The sequence below is a fragment of the Glycine max genome, chromosome 4, assembly GCF_000004515.6.
Source record: "Glycine max cultivar Williams 82 chromosome 4, Glycine_max_v4.0, whole genome shotgun sequence".
Taxonomy (NCBI): Eukaryota; Viridiplantae; Streptophyta; class Magnoliopsida; order Fabales; family Fabaceae; genus Glycine; species Glycine max.
Genome location: NC_016091.4, coordinates 22839437 through 22859165, shown reverse-complemented (window position 1 = coordinate 22859165; position 19729 = coordinate 22839437). Strand labels below are relative to the sequence as shown.

At 32.5% G+C, this 19729-nt stretch overlaps 1 non-coding gene across 1 annotated transcript; it reads right to left on the bottom strand.

Moving 5' to 3' along the window:
- Window positions 1–5218: 5218 nt before the first annotated feature.
- On the bottom strand, window positions 5219–5309 carry MIR10418 (microRNA MIR10418). The gene has a single exon (NR_161684.1). It is a non-coding gene; the product is annotated as a microRNA MIR10418 (primary transcript).
- Window positions 5310–19729: the final 14420 nt, after the last annotated feature.

Here is a 19729-nt window from a genome sequence, read left to right as displayed (position 1 = left end):
ATTGCATCATCCCCTCCACCTTGGAAAGGATTTGACCTCAAATCCCGAGGTTCTTCATACTCTGGGCTCCTTCCCTCGACACCTATAAAAAGAATAAAAACATATGTATTAGTGGTGTTGGGTATGTTAGAGTAGGGTAAGGTCTGAAAATCCCTTTCATGGAAATCTTCCCATGAGGGAACATGGTTCCTCACCAACTCAATGAGTGGTGCTACAAGTATAGAAAAATATGGGATAAACCTTTTGTTAAAGTTTGTTAAGTCATGGCAGCCCCAGATTTCCCTTATACTTGGTGGAGTGGGCCATTCAGGAATGACCTTTATTCTCTTAGGATCCGTGGGAACCCCTTGATCACTATTTAAAAAATTAAGGAAAGTAATGCAATAAAGCGTACCTTTTTTTGTATATTCATGTTGATTATTCTTACAAAAAAATACGACAAACCTAAGGTGTCCCATATGAGCACCTAAGTTTGTATGAAAACCAAAAATAAGAACAAACCTACCTAATGAGTCCCTATGTACATGAATCATGAAAATGTTGGGTGCATAACTGATTTTACAAAAAAGGGTTTCAACACTCAACACATTCATCATATCACTTATTTTAGGGATTTGGTGCCTAATAATACCTATTTTGGGCACCAACAAAGCACAAGGATTTAAGCTCTTACGAACCAAACCCTCATCCAACAACTCCTTTACTTGAGGAATAACCTCAAGCCCAAGAGGTGTGACAGTGATAACAAGTGTCTTTTTACAAAGGAGAAGATGTGGAGGTTGTCCAAGAGGGGAAGTTTCTTTAATATTTGTCTTTATTTCAAAATGACTTTCCTTCTTAGCTAACCTCTTGGAGGAGACACTTACCTCCTTACACTCCTCCTTAACCATTAAAGGTTGTCCTTCTTCTTGGGGGTAGATTTTTTCACTAGATTCTTCCCCTTTTACTTCTTCACTTTCACTAGAGGAAGGTGAAGTAGTAGCCTCATCTTGGCTACTATAAATTTCTTGGCCCCTCATAATCATGGTTTTCTTGGTGGGGCATTGAGATGTAATGTGCCCTCTTCCAAGACATTTAAAGCACTTTATGGAGCTAGTTTTCTCTTGTATACTAGCCTTAAGGGGTTGATTTTCTATTGTCTTCCCCTTATCATCTTTGGGCTTAGAAGGTGTCACCCCTAAGATGCCTTGACCTTGGTCTTTCTTTAGATAAGAGTAAGAGCCATAAGATTTTGAAGTAGACTTCCTTTTAAGTTGTTGCTCTACCCTTATTTCCCAATCTAAGTTAGCCTCTACATTGTCCTTCCCATGGAAGTATAGGAGGTTAATGTTAGCCTCTTGAGGCTTTCTTTCCTTTTCTCTTCTATGGGAGTGAGTTCTAAGATGTGACCTATGTCTTCCTTCGTAATAGTCATGAAGTTCTTCACTTAGGCTCTTGCAAGAGTTATGACTACTATAGGAGGCATGTTTTTCTCTTTTCATTTCTTTCATTATTTTTCTTCTTTCTTCCTCTCTTATTTTCTTTCTTTCATCTTGACTTATTTCTTCCACTCTTTTTTTCCTTTTTCTTTTATCTCTTGTTTTTCTTTCCATAACTTGAGGGAACTCAATTCATCTAAGATTTTAGATAAAGGGTCTTTATGACTAGTACCCTCGCCATTAACACTAGATGAATGATGACTCATGTTGGTTCCTAAGTTGTGGCTCTTTCTTGTTGGAGGTTTGAAAACAAGAGTTAAAAGAAACTATGGTTGAAACTAGCCAAATAAACACTAAAAAAGGTGTGAAAGATAAGGTAAAAAACTAATTGGTAAAAGGAAAGCTATCTAGGTGGTTTGACAATGGAAGGTAAAGGAAATAAGCTATAAGAGTAAGCAAGAAATGTAAACTAGGCGAATCCTAAGAGTGTTTGGATGACCACATTCAAGGTTCCCAACAAAACACTCACTATCCTAAGGAAAAATTGCCTAAAATTATTACACACAAATGGAAGTTTGGTAACCTATTGGAGGCTCCCAACAGACTTCCAATGAAAGGCCTTTTTGTTACAAAACTTGAAAGCAATGAAGGTAAGTAAATTGCAAATTACAAAATTACAAAACGGTCCTCAATTTTGGTGGTTGTTCTCTATTTGGTGATTCACTCAATTTGGAGTGCTTATTAGTCCAATAGCTCTTAAGGTGGTTGGCCCCTTGCTTCTTGACTCAAATTCTTCAAGGGATGGCATCAATCCTCCTTCCAATTCCCTATATGGCAACCCACAAACAAGGAAACAAAGAGACAAGCAATAAACAAAGACAAAAAAAAATGAAATGAAAGCTAAACCAATACATTTTTAACAAGACAATTTTTCAAGGATAATTCAACAATTAAAGCAATGAAAAGGACATAGGAGCAAGCTAGGACTCAAAGAGAAACTTAGAATGGCTCTAGAGTAGAGTAAAAAAAAAAACAAAAACAAAAAGACTCAACAAACCTCTTGCTTTGGCACTTGTTTTCATAGTAATTTTCAATTGAAATTTAGGAACTAAGATTGGTATAAGATAGGAACCAATTATAGAATAAATTTTGAGCCAAAACAACAAGCACACTTCCCTTTCACTTTTTTTTTCTGGATACTGATTTTTTTGCCAACTTGTGTGATTTTTCTTATTTTTTCCTTTTATCCAAACCACCTGGTTCTTTTTTTATAACTTTTTTCCAGATTTCTAGAAAATTCAGTAAACATTTTAGCTCAAAATTCAAAGTAACCAATTCTCAGTAATTTTTACAAGTTTGTATGTCCAAGCTTCTAGCACCAACGATTTGTTTTTTAAGCATGGTATATTGTTTGCCTTGGGCTTACTTTCAACCTTCCTATGTATGTTGAACTCACTAGGATTGTTTAACACAGTTTTAGGAGTTCAATATTCACTTAGGACCAACATTTCAGCCAGCAATTCAATCACCCAAACTCAAATTCACAATAGACACAATCAAAAGGAAACCTAAAAGTTCAAGAAAAGGTTCACAATCAAAGACTCTCTAAGAATTTTGCATGAACATGTTAAGGACTAATTAACATGAAAGATTTGACTCAATCAAATAATAGGCTAAATTAATTTCATACACTCATGAACAAATGAGTTAGACAAAGAAACAAGAAAAAAAATTCAGCACAACATAAGAAATCTTATGTGACAAGTTTCATGACTAGACATGACTTCTATGACAAAACTACAATAGGTGAACAAGTCACTCTAGTAGTACAAGGCTAAAACCTTATACTACTAGAATGGCCAAAATACAAGGCCCAAAAGAAGGAAAAACCTATTCTAACATTTACAAAGAAGAGTGAATCCAACCTTGACTCATGGGCTCAAAAATCTATCCTAAGGTTCATGAGAACCCTAGGGCCTTCTTTAGTAGCTCTTGCCCAATCGTCTTGGAGTCTTCTATCCAATACCCTTGGGGGGTAGGATTGCATTAGAATGACCCAGCCTGGGTTGGTGACCTAGAAGATACTGAAGATGCTTTTTTGGTAGTCGGCTCTGGAAGAGCCAGTTTGAAACCTTTTCCTGAGCTTCAGCCTCCTCTCAGGGAGGTCCCTACTGCCTTAGGAGGCATCACCGTTTTTCTGTAAGAATTCACGGGTAAGATATTTAGGCAGAGAGTTTGAGGTGCCCTTGATATATTCTATTTCAAAATCAAAGACACTTAAAATTTCTTGCCATCTTGCAAAAATTTGTTTTGAGGCAAGATTTTTTACATCCTTTTGTAAAATATCTTTGGTTGATTTACAATCAACCCTTATTAAAAAAATTTGATTTAATAAATCTGATTGAAATTTGGAAATGCACAAAACAATTTCTAAAACTTCCTTTTTAACAGTTGAATACTTTAATTGTGCAGAGTTCCAATGCTTTGATGTGTATGCAATGACATGTTCTTGGCCATGGACTCTTTGTTTGAGGATGCCACCATAACCTATGTCTGATGCATCAATTTCGACAATTTTGAATGCGTGTAGGATAGGGAGGTACAGACATTTTATGGATTGGACTTTGAGTTTGATATCTTTGACAGTTTGAGTATGGAGGTCAGACCAAGAAGGCGGGTTTTTCTTCAGCCTATCATGCAGTGGTTTGACAATGTTGTTTCAATATGGAACAAATTCACCTACATAATTCAGACAGCCGAGAAATCTTTGTAACTGGGTTTTGTCTAAGATTTGATTAGGGAATTTGCTAGCAAATTCTATAGATTTGTCTATTGGGATGATTGTACCTTGATATATGTTATGACCAAGGAACCTAATTCTAGTTTTAAAAAGATTGATTTTGGATTTAGAGACTGCTAAACCATTATGTTTGATGATATGGATGAAAGTCTGAAGATGTTTAAAATGTTGGTCAATGTTTTGGGAAAAGACTAAAACATCATCTATGTAGACGATGACAAATTTTGAGTAAGGATTGAAAATATCATTCATAATTTTTTGAAATTCTGAAGGGGCATTCTTCAGTCCGAATGGCATTACATTCCACTCATATTGCCCGAAAGGTACAGTGAACGTTGTTTTGTACCTATCTGATTCTTGGATCTGAATCTGCCAAAATCCAGATTTCATGTCAAATTTTGAAAATATTTTTGCAGAATTTAATCTGTTAAGTAAATCTTTTTTGTTTGGAATAGGATACCTAATCCACTGTAATGCTTGATTCAAAGGTTTGTAGTTGATGACTAGACAAGGCGTACCCCGCTCAAGCTCAGCTTGTTTATTGACATAAAAAGCCGCACAAGACCATGGGCTTTTGCTTTTTCGGATTAAGCCTTTGTCAAGCAAGTCCTTAATTTCTTTTTGACAGTATTGAAGGAGTTCTCCATTCATTTGAATTTGTCTGGCCTTTGTGGGAATTTGTTTTTCCCTAAAGTCTTTCTCATAAGGGAGGTCGACAATATGTTTCTTTCTATCCCAAAATGCATGTGGCAAATCGGAACAGACAGTTGATTCAATATGACTTAACAAAGATTGAATTCTTTCTTTTAGTTGAGGTTTTTCTAGTTGTATTTGGATGTTATTAAAAGATACATTCTCTTTCAAGAAGTTAATTTGGTTAATCATATTTTCTATAAGATTTATATTTCTGGAAATTGGTTTAGTAGAAAAATTAAATATGATTTTTCTTTCTAAATGATTTGTAGTTATTCCTTCTTTAGATATTTGAATGTGAAACAAGGCTCTAATGAAGGGAGTTCCTAGGATTACTTCATTCTTAAGGTTTTTTACCAGGAGAAAGTTTGTATTAATCCCAAGACCTTGGTTTTCAATGATTGCATTGGATAACTTGTAATTGATTTTTAATTTAGATCCACTCGCTGTACTAAGTTTCTCTAAAGTTTTTTCAAAGAATTTTGTAGGAATTAATCCTTCTAAAATACAGTTTGAATCAGCCCCTATATCAAATAGGGCCATTGTATCTAACATGAAATCATTGATAATAATTTTAATGTTTATGTAAAATTTTTGGATTTTAATCTTGTTGATTAATCCCATAAACATTTCATCTTCTAGATTTTCAGTTTCATTTTCAACATTTTTTCCCTACTCTCAGAATCACTGCTTTCATCTAGTTGGGAAAGGATAATTTGATGAATTTCTTGTTGTTGGCGTAGTTCTTTAACCTCTATTTTTAAATTATTAATTTTTGTTTGGAGATCTTGGATTGTTGTTGGTTTGGCTGAAGTGTTTTCTAGCCTTTTGATTATGTTACTAACATCGAATTTATTGTTTGTAATATAATCATTTTGTCTAGGTTTGGTTTCTAGAGTTTTCTTTAATTTTTCCATAAAAACTTTCTTTTCCTGGGGATCAGGTATGGAATTGATTGCCTCAAACAAGAGATCTTGTTCTCTTGTTAGGGTGTTGATTTGTCTTTCATCATCTGTAGATGATGGTTGGTCATCTTGTTGAACTATGTTGAGATTTTCATTGGAGAGTGTGGAGGATGAAGTTTTCGTTTCTGTTTCTTCCTCCGAAGCCTCTATGAGCAAATTATTAATCTGCTCTTCAATGGCGGGTTCTAGGTTAAGATTTCTTAATTTTCTCTTTAACCTACAATATTTTCTAATATGACCTTATTTTCCACAATTGTAACACGTTATTTTTTATTTTGATTTTTGTCTGGGATTTTCCATTCCTTTACTAGTCGAGGGTTTGTGCGAGAATCTCCTTCTTGGAAATCTCTTTTTGTGGACAGGTTTATTCTCATGGATTTCTTTCCTAGAGTTTTGTTTTGGACAAGCTGGTAGTCTGAATTGTTCGCTGAAAGATCCTAAGTCTCTCTTAGTTTGGGCCTTTTCCTTGGCTAATTGCCTTTGAATCTTGTTGTCTTGACAAATTTTTAGGGCCACTTTTTGGACATAAGAGATTAATTGACCGTAACTTAAACTCTCATATGGAATGTCTCCATTAATAGACTGGCTATGGATTTTGTCTCTGACCTTATCTCCTATTGATCTTGGAAGACCAGCTAGAAATTTTTCTTTCTAAAAAGGTTGTTGACTATCTTCTCTGGCGTAAATTCTAGTCAGGAAGGTATCTCTATACCACCTAAAATCTGCCAAAGTTCTACACTTAAGATTCGATAATAATTCTGCAGACCTATCTTTCCAAAGAGACGGGTCTCCAATAAAATGTTGGGCTATTGTAAAGATTAGGGTATTAACAGCGTCAGGAATCTCCTTATTATTGTCATTAGTAATGACTTTTCCATTGAGATCTGTCTTAACTGCGCTGTAAATTTTTTATTTTTCCTCATTAGTAAGATAATTATCCCACCAACCTTTCAATTGTCCAGAAAATCTTGCCACTAGGATATCAATAATGGTTTCTTCTGAACACTCATGGGATGTTTGGTAGGCAATGGCTACCATGGTCATATGTTGGAGTGTATTCATGATATTGTACTCTGTTTGGGCATCTATGTTCCATTCGTAAATGTTATTTGCACTGAAGCTTTTAAAATTACTCTCACCTCTTTCTTCTAGTAAGAGGTCAGGGGCAGTTAGACGTTGATAGTATAGTTTGGAGGGTGTTTTCTAGTGTTTGGAATTAATTGGATTAATGTCCTTTTCCGATACGGAACCTATCTCAGTTGTGTTTTCTGAGTTTTGGTCACTATCATCATTAATAACATTAATTAATTTGGAGGTACTTCTTGTTACCATTTTGATGTATTTTTCGAAGTTTGGGGAGTTTCTGGGATGACTCTTAATAAACTATCAAGCTTGTTTAATAATTCAATATTATTGTCACCTGCTCCTTCTAGTAAAGACTTGTTTTTCCTAAGTTCCCTAATATTTTTTTTAGCTTTGTCGCTAATTTTAAAAGGTTTGAACAAAGGTTTTTCCATCAGGATATTTGGCTGAGATTCTTCTAAAGACTTTTGTTTAGGAATTGTTTTGGCTTTGAAAGACTCTCCTAAAAATTGTAAATATTTGTTGGTGTAATTAGCCTGTTCCTTGAGGCTTTTGATGTCCTTAGAAGTTACTTCCTCATTGACATCTTTTGTTTTAAATGGACTGGGCATAATAGGTCTATCATTGTCATCTTTTATTTTTGGTAGTTGAAATTGTGTTGTGGGAGGTAATTCTGATTGGATCATCTCACCGTCTTTGATTCGCCAAATGGTGGTGGTTGTTGGATCACCTATGATATCTTGTTGCCACGGGTAATCTATATTTTCTGTAATGGTATAAGCATGAAACTAATCAAAGAATAGAACATTGATTTTGACTATTTCGAAAAATTCATAGAACTTGTCTTGGATTTGTTTTCTGATTGGACCCTTAAAATGTTGAAAAAACCATCTCCTTTGAGGTTCATTCTCCGGAGAATAAAAGTCTTCCCTAAGGGTTTCCTTATCTATGCTAAAGTTGTCAGATAACATCATAAAGTTCATGCATAGAGAAATAAGTTGGGGATTGGATAAACTTTTGGTCATCCTTCTGATCTTGGTTGTATGTTGTTCTAGGTATACTAGATGTGGTATCTAGACCTTGAAGATTTACAGTAGGGAACTGGTTATGTGACTCAGATCTAATTAACCCTACTGGAATTGAACGGGTTCTCACTGAAAAAGACCTTCTTGCTGACTCATATTCAGACCTAGAGGCTTCTATCCTAGATGAGAAAGAATTTATCCTATTAAAGGTTATCTCTACCTTCTGGAGTTGTCTTGTTTAATTTGTTCTATGGTTGGAGCGGGTCGAGGGACAGATGGTGTGGCCTTATCCATGACCCATTTTTTTGGAAGAGTTACCTCATCCCATTTTATGGTTCTTGGGAGAGAAACATTGGCCTTTGTCATATCAGTGACAAACAAGGTTGTCTCTCCTTTTTGAGGTTTTAATAGGACTCTTGATGCACAAGTATTCATGACCTTGTATTGGATCCTATAGATTAAAGTTGTTGGGATTGATCCTTCTTTCATGTCAAGGCCATGAAAGTGGATGTTCAAGAATAGAGAGTCAAGAATGTTTCTGTCCATCAGACTCACTATTTTGTTTGGATAACAATTAAAGTATACCGGACCTTGTCCTAGGCTTGTTTCTAAGGTTCCTATTAAGGAGTCTTCAAATTTTTTATGTCTAATGTCTCTAAGGCACATTAAAACTGCTGCATCTATACCCATATCTATTAAGGGCTTGATGGCTACTTGTACACATCCTATGTGTAGGTATTTGTATTTACGGCTGTGTTCATAAATTGAATTTTTTGAAAGTAAATGAAATTCTTTCCCTATGTCTTGTCCTAGAGGAATATTATTTTCAACCGTTTTGATTATTTAATCAAAATTATGTTTATCTTTAATTGTCTCAGGAACATATAGAGTATCCTGAGGGATTTCTGGAATATTCCAGTCATCCATGTTTTGATTTATATCTTCGAATCGGACTTCCTCATCAAAGAGATTGTGTTTTGGACCGACCCCGTGGGTCTGGTTATCTTGTTCATTGAAATAATTGGTGTTTTTGGGAGAGTTCACTATGGATGAAGAACTAGATGAGTTGGATCTAAACGAAATACGAGAGAAAGATCGAAAAAGGTGGGACATAGCTAAAACATCCTCCAATATCTTTGCCATCATATGGTTTCATAGAAATGTTTCCGTAAGCATATACGTAACTAAAATTCTTGGATCTGAAAAATAAAAATTTTAACTCTTTTTTTTGCAGAACTTTCAGTATAGTTTAAACGTTTCTTCCATAGCCACCAGTATATTATGTCTAAATATTTTATTTAAACAATACACCTTAACCTTACTGCCCTTTCACCAATATATATATATATATATATATCACCATCACAATTAAATGAAAAACAACCACAAAAGAAGTTTTACTCTTGAGAACATACATTTTTCTGAATCATAATCAGACCCAGGCTATGACAAGGATGATGCTACCCGTGATCCCACTATATTTCCCCACTGATAAATCAAATGGATATAACCTCCAAATAATATAAAGAAATTTGTGATTGCCCATTCATGCATCAAAAGCAATCCAGTCCATGGCATCACTTGTTGAGGAACAATGAAGGAGCATCCAACTATGTCCCAGAGACACCACTGCAACCACAAAACAGACACAGACAGAAATGCCACCCAAATATGCAGGAACCTTGTTCTGAGCACCATTTAAGAACTACTAGACACCATAGAAAGAAAAATTAGTATGTTGAAAATACATAAATATAAGCATTAAGTGCATCCAACTACAGGATATGCATTCTCTAGTTTGAAGCCATAACATGACCAGGTCATTTGATGGCAGACAGTCATATAGACATAACTTCCTGTGCATGAAAGAATGTGGGACTCAATGTCAGGGATTTAGGGAAGCGTATGTAGGGCATTTTGTTTGTATTTCATCAAATGATTCCATCATGTGAGGTCATTGAATGGCAGAATCCAAATCCTCAACTAGAAAACCAACCTGATGGACTGAATTGGTTGTTGATGTCGAAATACTAGTATATGCAAGTCGTCCATTTGATCTAATCCAATAATACAAGTGTCTGACTTGATCACATAGTGTGTGTCATACCCTAATTTCGCCTGGGGACAATTGCTTGATGGCATGCAACCTTTGATTGACTGCTTCGAAGTACTCAGCACCCTTTGTTGCATAGTATGTGAAGTCCCGAGACGTGCCGAAAATCAAAAGAAAGCATGGTTATGCGATCCGTCAAATTCCGTAATGTGGCGGAAATCAAAAGGAAGTATTGTTACGCAATCCGTGAGTTTCCGTAACTTCTTCGAAAGCTAAAAAAGAGTAAATATATGATTCACAAGGTTTCGTAGCCTTACGGAAAGAAATGAGTATCGTTACAAAATTCGTAAAGTTTCGTAACGTTACGGAAAAAGAATCACAAAAAAAAAAAAGCAAAAGGGGGGTGCATTTAGTAAAAAAGGGGGTGTAAATAGCAACCAGGCCCACATGGGCCTTCCAGATTCTTCCTCCAGAAGGCGGTTGCTTCTGGAGGAAGCAACCTGGCTCGCCTGGGCGAGCTGGGTGGCAAGCTCCTCCCCTATTTTGCTATAAATAGGGGGAGGAATGAAGAGGGAAGGGGTTCCGCCTTCTTGGCACTTCGTATTCTCTTAAAATTGCTGAGGAAAATTGTTTGCGTGAAGAAAATTCAAGTCGAGGCGCTTCCGTAACGTTTCCGTGGGTAATTACGCGAAGATTTTCAACCGCTCTTCGACATTCATCGTTCGTTCTTCGTTTTCTTCGGTCTTCAACTGGGAAGTACCCCAAACCGAGCTTTTCAATTCATTTTATGTACCCGTGGTGGTCCCCATTTGTTTCATGTACTTTTATTCTCGTTTTCATTTACTTTCTGTACCCTCTTTTGACGTGCTTCAGTTACTTATTTAAGTCATTTTTCGCCTAATCAAAAAATAAAATAAATTTCCACCGATCATTTGATTTGTAAAATCCGTTAATTTCTGTTAAAATGATTTCCGACCGTTCGGTCGTGCCGTAACCGCGTTGGAAATAAAAAAAAAAGGTAAAATAATAATATAATAATCAAAAAATACCTTTTAGTAAAATGAAGCGAAAAAATCAATCAGACGTTTTCTCTTTGGGATTTCTCATTCTTAATCGAATTAACTAATAACTAAAGTGAAACTAAGGCTAAAATCAACTCGCCTAGTCGAGCTCATCCACAAAAAAGTCATTGAAAAGGGTTTGAAAGTTTATCATCTCAGTTTTCTTTATCAAGTAAATGGATCATTTTTAAGGTCCAACTCCTTAAAATGATCACCTTTCAAGTAAAAAGAATCGCTTGATTCACTCTTAAGAAAGAACTACGTAGGTCTGATTTCCTCTTCGATGGAGGGTACGTAGGAGCAAAAGCCCCGCTTTTGTCGACCTCAAAAAAAAAAAGAAATAAAAGTTAAGGTAACACAATTTCCACAATTCTAAAAAATAGGTTGTTGTCCTTTGAGACAAACGTGAGAGGTGTTAATACCTTCCTCAAACGTAAATAAAACTCCCGAACTTAGAATTTTCATTTTGACCGGTTTCCTTCGATTTTTCCGACGTTTTCCACAAATAAACGTTGGTGGCAACTTCGCGCATCTTTCCTCCTTTGGAAAGCGCACCTATGACCCTCGCCTCGCACACCCGCAAAAGGGCATGTTGCGACAGTGTGCTTCTGCAAAGTGAACTAAAGTACCCTTGATTGTGCAGAAAATACAATGTTATGAGACTTATGTAAAGCTTTATTAGCTTAATGCAAAGAGATTGGACAAGTATATCAATTCATCCAAAATTGTTCATAATTTGTTAAACTAACTATGATATGAACACAACAGCACAAACAAGGGATGACAAAAACACAGCAACACCAGAAGTGGAATTCACAAAAGAGGGGGTGCTGAAAGAAGAAAAGCCCAAAAGGAAGATTAAGAAGCCTACTTACCTCAACGACTATGTCTGAGGATAGCGCCAAACGGAAGAATATGTCAAATCATCCCAAATCTTCTTGCTTGATGTTGTTGGCCATGAGGAGACAGCATTTTAACAAATTCAATTATTGTAATATTCCTAGGATCATTCTGTTACTAGGAAGTTTATAAATACCGATAAATAACAAGCAAGAGAAATGAAAAAGTTCAAATTCCCTAACAAGGTGCTGGCCCTCCTAAGCTAGCTTCTGCAACACTATCCCTAACAAACTATCAATGCAAATGAATCAGCCAAAACACCCTTTCAAATCCTATTTGGGTAGTGTTTGCACTCTAGTAGAAGCCTTCAATCTATTTTATAATTTAAGAATGTCCACTTAACTTGGTATTCTGTTTATAAACTGATTTTATCAAAATTTCTAAGGAGAATCTCGGCTATATATAGAACTGTGAATTTAGATTCTTAGGGATACTATATTTGATATCATCTATTATTTTAGGAAAATAAAATAAAACTAAAAGGATAATACATAAATTATTATCTTCTTTATAAAAGTCACATATTTAGGCCTTCCTATGTCCAATTCTATTACATTCCCTTCTTCTTAAGAGGCATCACTCATTCAAAATATCGTTTTAATTTTGAGTTACATTTTCAATTCTTTTCATGAAACGTTATTATTCTAAATTTTGTTTGTTTGTTAAGTTATTGAAAAATAGAATATAAAATAAAATATTTCTAATTATTTCAAGAAGCTATTGGCTTTTGAAAAAGTTGTAACGTAACAAGTTTTTAAATAAAAGATTCTTTTTATAATTATAACTAAATAAAATAACTGTATTACAAAAATTTTTCAAATGTAAATTACTATATATTTTTCAAGTCATTTTAAAAAATAAATGTCCTATCAGTACGGTTTTTAAAATATCATAAAACAGGTAAAAATTAAGTGAAAATTCCCTTGGAACTGTCTTTACTATGCAAACATTTCATCCACTTTAAACCCCGCAGAAATGAAGTTTACGTAGTTTTATGGAAATAAAGTCCTTGTATCTTCTAATATTAGGGTATAGCTCTAATCTCATGATTTCATCATTAGAAGATTCTTCGAACTAAAGAAAATTAATTGTTTGTTTTCTCATAAGTGTTCAGTTGCATGTTTGTTGGTACAGAAACCTACACTTTAATTACAAGGAAATTAATTGTTTGTTTTCTCATGAATCAATGCATGCAACAAATGACAAATCCAGTGTTGTCAACTTGTCATTTGTTTTAGAACCTAATAACACGCTCCAAAGGGCAAACAAGTTCATTAACATCATAACATACTATACTTTTGTATGTTTTTTATTATATTTATATTTTTACATTATCATTCAATCACAATTTACTATATATAATAAATTTATTAACTTCACAATTTACTATATATAATAAATTTATTAACTTTTATAATAATTACGTTAAAAATCATATTAACAATAAATTATGATTAAACAATAGTATAAAAATATTTTATAGTATCAGTGTGTAACTATTAAGCTCTTTGTATAAATATAAATACCCATACTTATTAAGGAGTGCCATTAGAAATTCATTCTAGCACATTTTCTTTTTTTGCCATAACATGAAATTTAGTACTTCTATCACATTATAATTATCGTGTAATAAATTAATGTAATATTAATTATTATTTTTTCTTATATCCATGTAATGTTAATCGTGAAAAACTAAAAATAAATTAACGAAGATAATACTAATTTTGTAAAGTTATTATTCTTTTTTGTCCATTTAATTATTTTTTTCTTAATTTGTATAAAATAATATAAGACGACAATTATAATGGGATGGAAAAAAGAATAAACTACAAAAATATAAAACAGACTTATTAATTTTATAATTTTTAATAAATCAAAAACCAAAGAAAAAAAATGTGCTTGAAATAATATGTTACTACCTCTCTTAACTTACTTAAAAAAACATCTCTTAACTTGTCAAAAAGCTGTTAGCTTTGAGAAAGTCCTAACTTAACCAGTTTTAAAAATAAAATTTCTTTTATATTTAAAATTTATAAAAAAATTATTTTTCTTGACATGAATTTTTTATGATGTAAATTATTGGTTATAAATATTATAAATGTAAAGTGTTTTATTCTATTATATTTTGGTAATTATTTTATTTTAGAAAAAGAAAATTATTAAAAATACAGTAATAATAATTCTTTTATTAATTATAAGCTTAAATATATTTTTAATTTCTAGAAATATTTTTAACTCTCCTTTTAGTTACTAATAATTTTTTTCTTAAATTTTAATCCTTAAAAAAATATTTTAAATTAGTCATTGTCATTACGTTGTCTTTTTTTATGTTGAAATGCCACATAATAAAAAAAATGGTCACGTAATATATTTTGAAAAAAAAAAAAGAGTCCTTGGTGCTTGACGCAGTCATTTATGGTTTAAGGTGATGTTGTTTGTCAGTGTGGAAGCGTGTTGGGAGAGAAGTGTTTTGTGAGAGAGAAAAGCGACGGTGGGACGAGTTCATCGATCCAAACTCTGCCATTGAGTGGAACGAGTTTGATGACTCTGATGCCCACAAATCTGATGATGTCCTCGACCCCAGCTCATGGCGCCTTATCTTTGACTACACCCCCTCGGCCCTTGCAAGAATTCAACGCTTAATCTAAAGTTAACAAGCTCAAGTTTGAAAACCCTATGCTTATTGTTGTTGAGATCGTCGCGATGCAATCAACGTTATAGTTTTTATGAGAATAGAGTTTTTGAGAGAACAAAAGCAAAGGATTTTTGGGATCCTTTGTGCTATGGGAATGCTTGATTTGTCTTTGAAGGTTATGGATATATATGCGTAACTGAGGGTTGGTGGATTGTGCATTTAAATTTGCACAACTTGTTGTTGAAGGGTCTTTTGATTAAAGGAGAATGAAAAGTTCGGGGAGAGGTTGAAGTTTGTTATGATTGTTAAGGGTTGCAAGCCAAACGTTGTTACTTACAACATTTTGATTAATTCGATCTATTGGGATGACAAATTGTTTGGGCAATAGCAGTTTTTAGATTAGACGTTTTTTTTATTTTTAATACATATTTAATTTTGTATTTATTTTTCAATAAATTTTTATTTTATAAGGAGATTTTAATAAAATAATAATTTTATTTTTGATTGTTGACACCTATTTTTAACCCTTAATAAATTAGTAAATTTTGTGTTTATTTTATAATAAATATTTTTCATTTGTTATTAATACAGATTAAAATAAAATTTGTTAATTTATTATGAAGTAAATATAAATTTTTTTAATTTATCAGGAATTAAAACAAAATATCAAAAAAAATATATTATTTTATTAAAAATTCAACACAAAATAAAAAATTATTAAAGAACAAACACAAAAATCGAATATTTATTAGAGATTAAAAATATATTTAAGTTTTTAGATTATATGATATTTGTTGGTTGGGAACCTAATATTGTCAACTACAACAAGATCATGGGTTCTTTGTGTAAGGGAAGAGTTAATGAGGCTTTAAACATCTTCAAGAAGCTTGGTGATGTGGATTGTCCTCCCAATGTGAGTTTTTATAACATAATGTTTAGTGCGTTGTGGAGTATTGGGGACAAATTTAGAGCACTGGGGATGGTTTTGTGTTGGAGTAGCAAATCAAAAAGAAAATTTGATGCCCCCAGATGAGGATCATCTACCGCTCATAGTGTAACTTTGGAAGTTTGAAGAGAGCTCCATATGGATAAAAAATAAAACTTGCGAATAATGGCGGTTCAAAACCCGCCCGAAAAGCGAGAGAGAAGCGAAACAAGCAAGTCAGCCAAGGGCAACTTTGAGGGACACCTGTATGCTAAACAAAACTGAAATGTTTTTGGCAATTCTAAAACTGTCATAATACTTTAAAAATAAAAAATCACATGGTCATGTGTCACCATACCAAACACATTAGCATTTAACAAAGGCAATCTAATAACTAAATTCAAAATAATTTTTTTAGGGAACAAAAGTTATAAAAAAAATATTAGGAACCAAAATAAAATTTTAAAATATTTTAGGGACAAGAAACGTATTTAAGTCTTAATTACAATATATATTAAAAATTATGCAAAGTAAAATACATTAACCATACAATTTCCAATGATATTATGTCATAAATATATTAAAATTAACATACTATAAAATGAAATTAAATGTCAAAATAAAATTTTAAATTATAGTAAAATTATATTCTTTAAAGAGTAATATAATATATGTGATTGTAGTAGTACACGAGGTTAATAAACTTATTTTTATTTTTTCTTAAAATTTATAAAAAAAATATTTTCTATTTATTTTAATTGTTAAAAATATTATATATTTTTACTATAAAATTATTATGAGCCGAAGTTTTATATTAATTACGTATATTATAAATATTCGTAAATTTTAAATGAGCTTTACATTTCAATATTATATAAGTATTAAAATCATATAGTATATATTATGGTTAATATATTTCACAAAAAAAAAAAATAGATTTCCATTTGATGAGAATTTATTCAAATTAAATATTATTTTAGCTTGTGAAACGCACATACTAAATATTTATTTTATTTAATAAAAATCATAAATAAATATTTTGAACATATAAATTATGAAAAACGATTAGTATAGTGATACAAGTTTTTTTTTTCAATTATTGATGGTTTATTTTAAAAGTATTTAAATTTAAGTGAAAAATAAAGATGAAAATGATAACGTGAAAGGATAAAGAATAAAAATAAAATTCTTAAAAGCATCCGAGTTAAAGAAATACTGCTAAACATTAATAATGTAAACATTTATTTGATATTTTATATTTATATTATTATTCTTTCATGTTAATTTTTCATCCTCTTGTGATTAAAAAATGATTAAAATTTAAAATAATCAATTATTTATTTTTGTGGTTGAAAAATAATAATTATGAATACTAATAATATGCTTCTATACATAATTTTCATCTATGTGTAATGTAAATTTCTATTCGTGAGATTTTGATAACAATAAGTTTTACTATCCCATACACTTTTGTCTTTGTAAAATGAACTGTAGTTTTTAATGTTTTAGCTACAAACACAATTATTAATATTTAACAATTACTGACTATTAAGTAAGTTTTGTTAATTATTGGAAATTTTACTTGACTGGGTTATTATAATTTTATTTTCTTTAATTGTTTCAATTTTTATTTACATGCCTCTTTATTTTTATTTTTTTGGCCTTCTATTTAATCAATGGTTGCATTAGTTACATTAAGTTTGTTATTTTTATCCTGTAAAAAAAATGATTGTTATTTTATATATTAAGATAAGATTTAAAATAGATAAATAGTATAATAATTAAAAAATTAATTAAAATAGTGTAAACTTATTATCTATCATTATTAATATCTTATATAATCAAAAAAATAAAAATGAAAAAACCAAATCTTATGTAAGAAAAAAGAAGATAAAATAATAAAATTCCATCTTATGAGTAGAAGAAGAGAAAAAAAATATAATAAATATTGAAGGACTAAGAAAATAAATATAAAAAGATAGAAGTTAGAAATTAATATTAAAAATTGACTGAAAGATCTTGTGAATATCATCAAAGTCCAATAATAATCGTGAATTTGAAAATCAATTACTAATATTATAATTAATTTTAGGTTTTAATTTATATATATTTTATTTTATCACAAATCTCAGAATTTTTAAATTAGCACTCATTATTATACTTTATCTTATCTTTTAATAAAGTGTACTCCTCATCCGAGAGGAACCAAATCCTTTATATTTCTTCTTTGGTCTTGCTTCCTTCACTCGCTTGCGTAATAGACAAGTCAGAAGAAGCAGAACTTCTTTAGTCTTTGCTTCCTTCACAGAAGAGGAGTCAGAAACAGAAAGAACACAACATTTACATCTTGCATATAGACAAAGAGAATGGAATACCTTCGCTACTTCTCGTGTTGTCGAACAGTGTTGGAGATGCTCCATGATAAAGGCTACAACGTCATTCAGTAGACGAACCTCATCCCCTCAGGTGAGAACAGCGTTGCCACTTTGGCTACTGTCCCAAACCTCATGGTTTTCGCATTTCGCATCTCTCTTATCCCTCCAACTAGTCACAAAAATTAAAATTTTATTTATTAGAGCGAATTATATTAACAACTCTTATATTTTTTTGAATTACATATAATGTTAACAACAACTTCCCTTATAGGAGTGTCGTGTTGGAGTACAAGTGTGAGGTGAAGTCTCATATCGAGTAGAAGTGGAAAAGTTGAGCACCATATAAGTGAGGAGAAGACCCATAAACTTGAGTCTTAAGGTTTTGAGTTAAAGTGTGGTGTCAAATTCCATTATGTGGTTGCTCATGGCTCATTAGTGTAAATTTCCACGGTGTTTACTCCCCTCGATTCCCCAACAATTGGTATTAGCGGTGGTGCAAGTACCACAAGTACCTAGAGCATGTGGGCTCTAATGGCTACCATGGAATAATCGTGGATGATAATGACTTCCACTCAAGGGGAAGGCTACCATGTGGAAGAGACTCACACTTGAGGGGGCGATTATTGGAGTAAAAGTGTGAGGTGAAGTCCCACATCGAGTAGAAGTGGAAAAGTTGAGCATCATATAAGTGAGAAGAAAACCCATAAACCTGAGCCTTAAGGTTTTGGGTTAAAGTGTGGTGTCAAGTTTCCTTATGTGGTTGCTCATGGCTCATTGGTGTAAATATTCCTAGTGTTTACTCCCCTCGAATTCCCCAACAATTGGTATCAAAGCTCTTTGGTTAAGGGGTTTTTTTCTACTTGCTTGAACGATGGAGGCACATATGAAGATGGTATCCTTGAGTGGAGCAAACTATCACTTTTGGAAAGGCAAGATGAAGGACTTGCTATTAGTGAAGAATATGCATCTTCCGGTCTTTGGCACATAGAAGTCAAATTATGTGTCTGATGAAGAGTGGGGTTTTGAACATGAACGTGTATGTGGTTTTATTATACACTTTGTAGACACTACTAAAAAAAAGGCCTTCTACATCGGTTCTAATGGCCTTTTCTACATCGGTTACGACGCGTGGTGGTAACACAGTGTTGTTGAATATTGACATCGGTTGGAGGGTCGTCTTTGAAGGGCGACCTTTCTACATCGGTTGTGTAGCTCAACCGATGTAGAATGTGAGCTTTCTACATCGGTTCTAAGATTGAAACCGATGTTGAATGGTAGGGTTTCTACATCGGTTATCAGTCAACCGATGTAGAAGTTGAAGGATTTCTACATCGTTTATTACTGAACCGATGTAGAATGGATAGGAATGGCAAAGTTTCTACATCAGTTATAAGTCAACAGATGTAGAATTTGAAAACCGATGTAGAATAATGAATTTTTTATTATTATTTTTGCAAAATTTATAATTTCCCCTTCAAATATTGATGTGATGTTAAAGTGCATGATTGTGGTTTACTAAATGTAAAAATACACATATTTGAGCCAGTAATAGAAAAATCACAAACTACGTGTAAGACTAATGTGAAAAATCAAGAACATCAAGAAACAGTTTTATTGAAATGTTATTTAACAACTTCTATAAAGATTTTGCAGGGTCAAGGAAAGTACCTACTGTAGAAGCATTAATTTGCAATAGATGGTGTAAAAAGCCCAAGTTATAATGCACTATCGACCCATCAACCAGCTGATAGACAAAAACAAGGTTTGAATAATTAATATTGCAGAAGATAGGAATA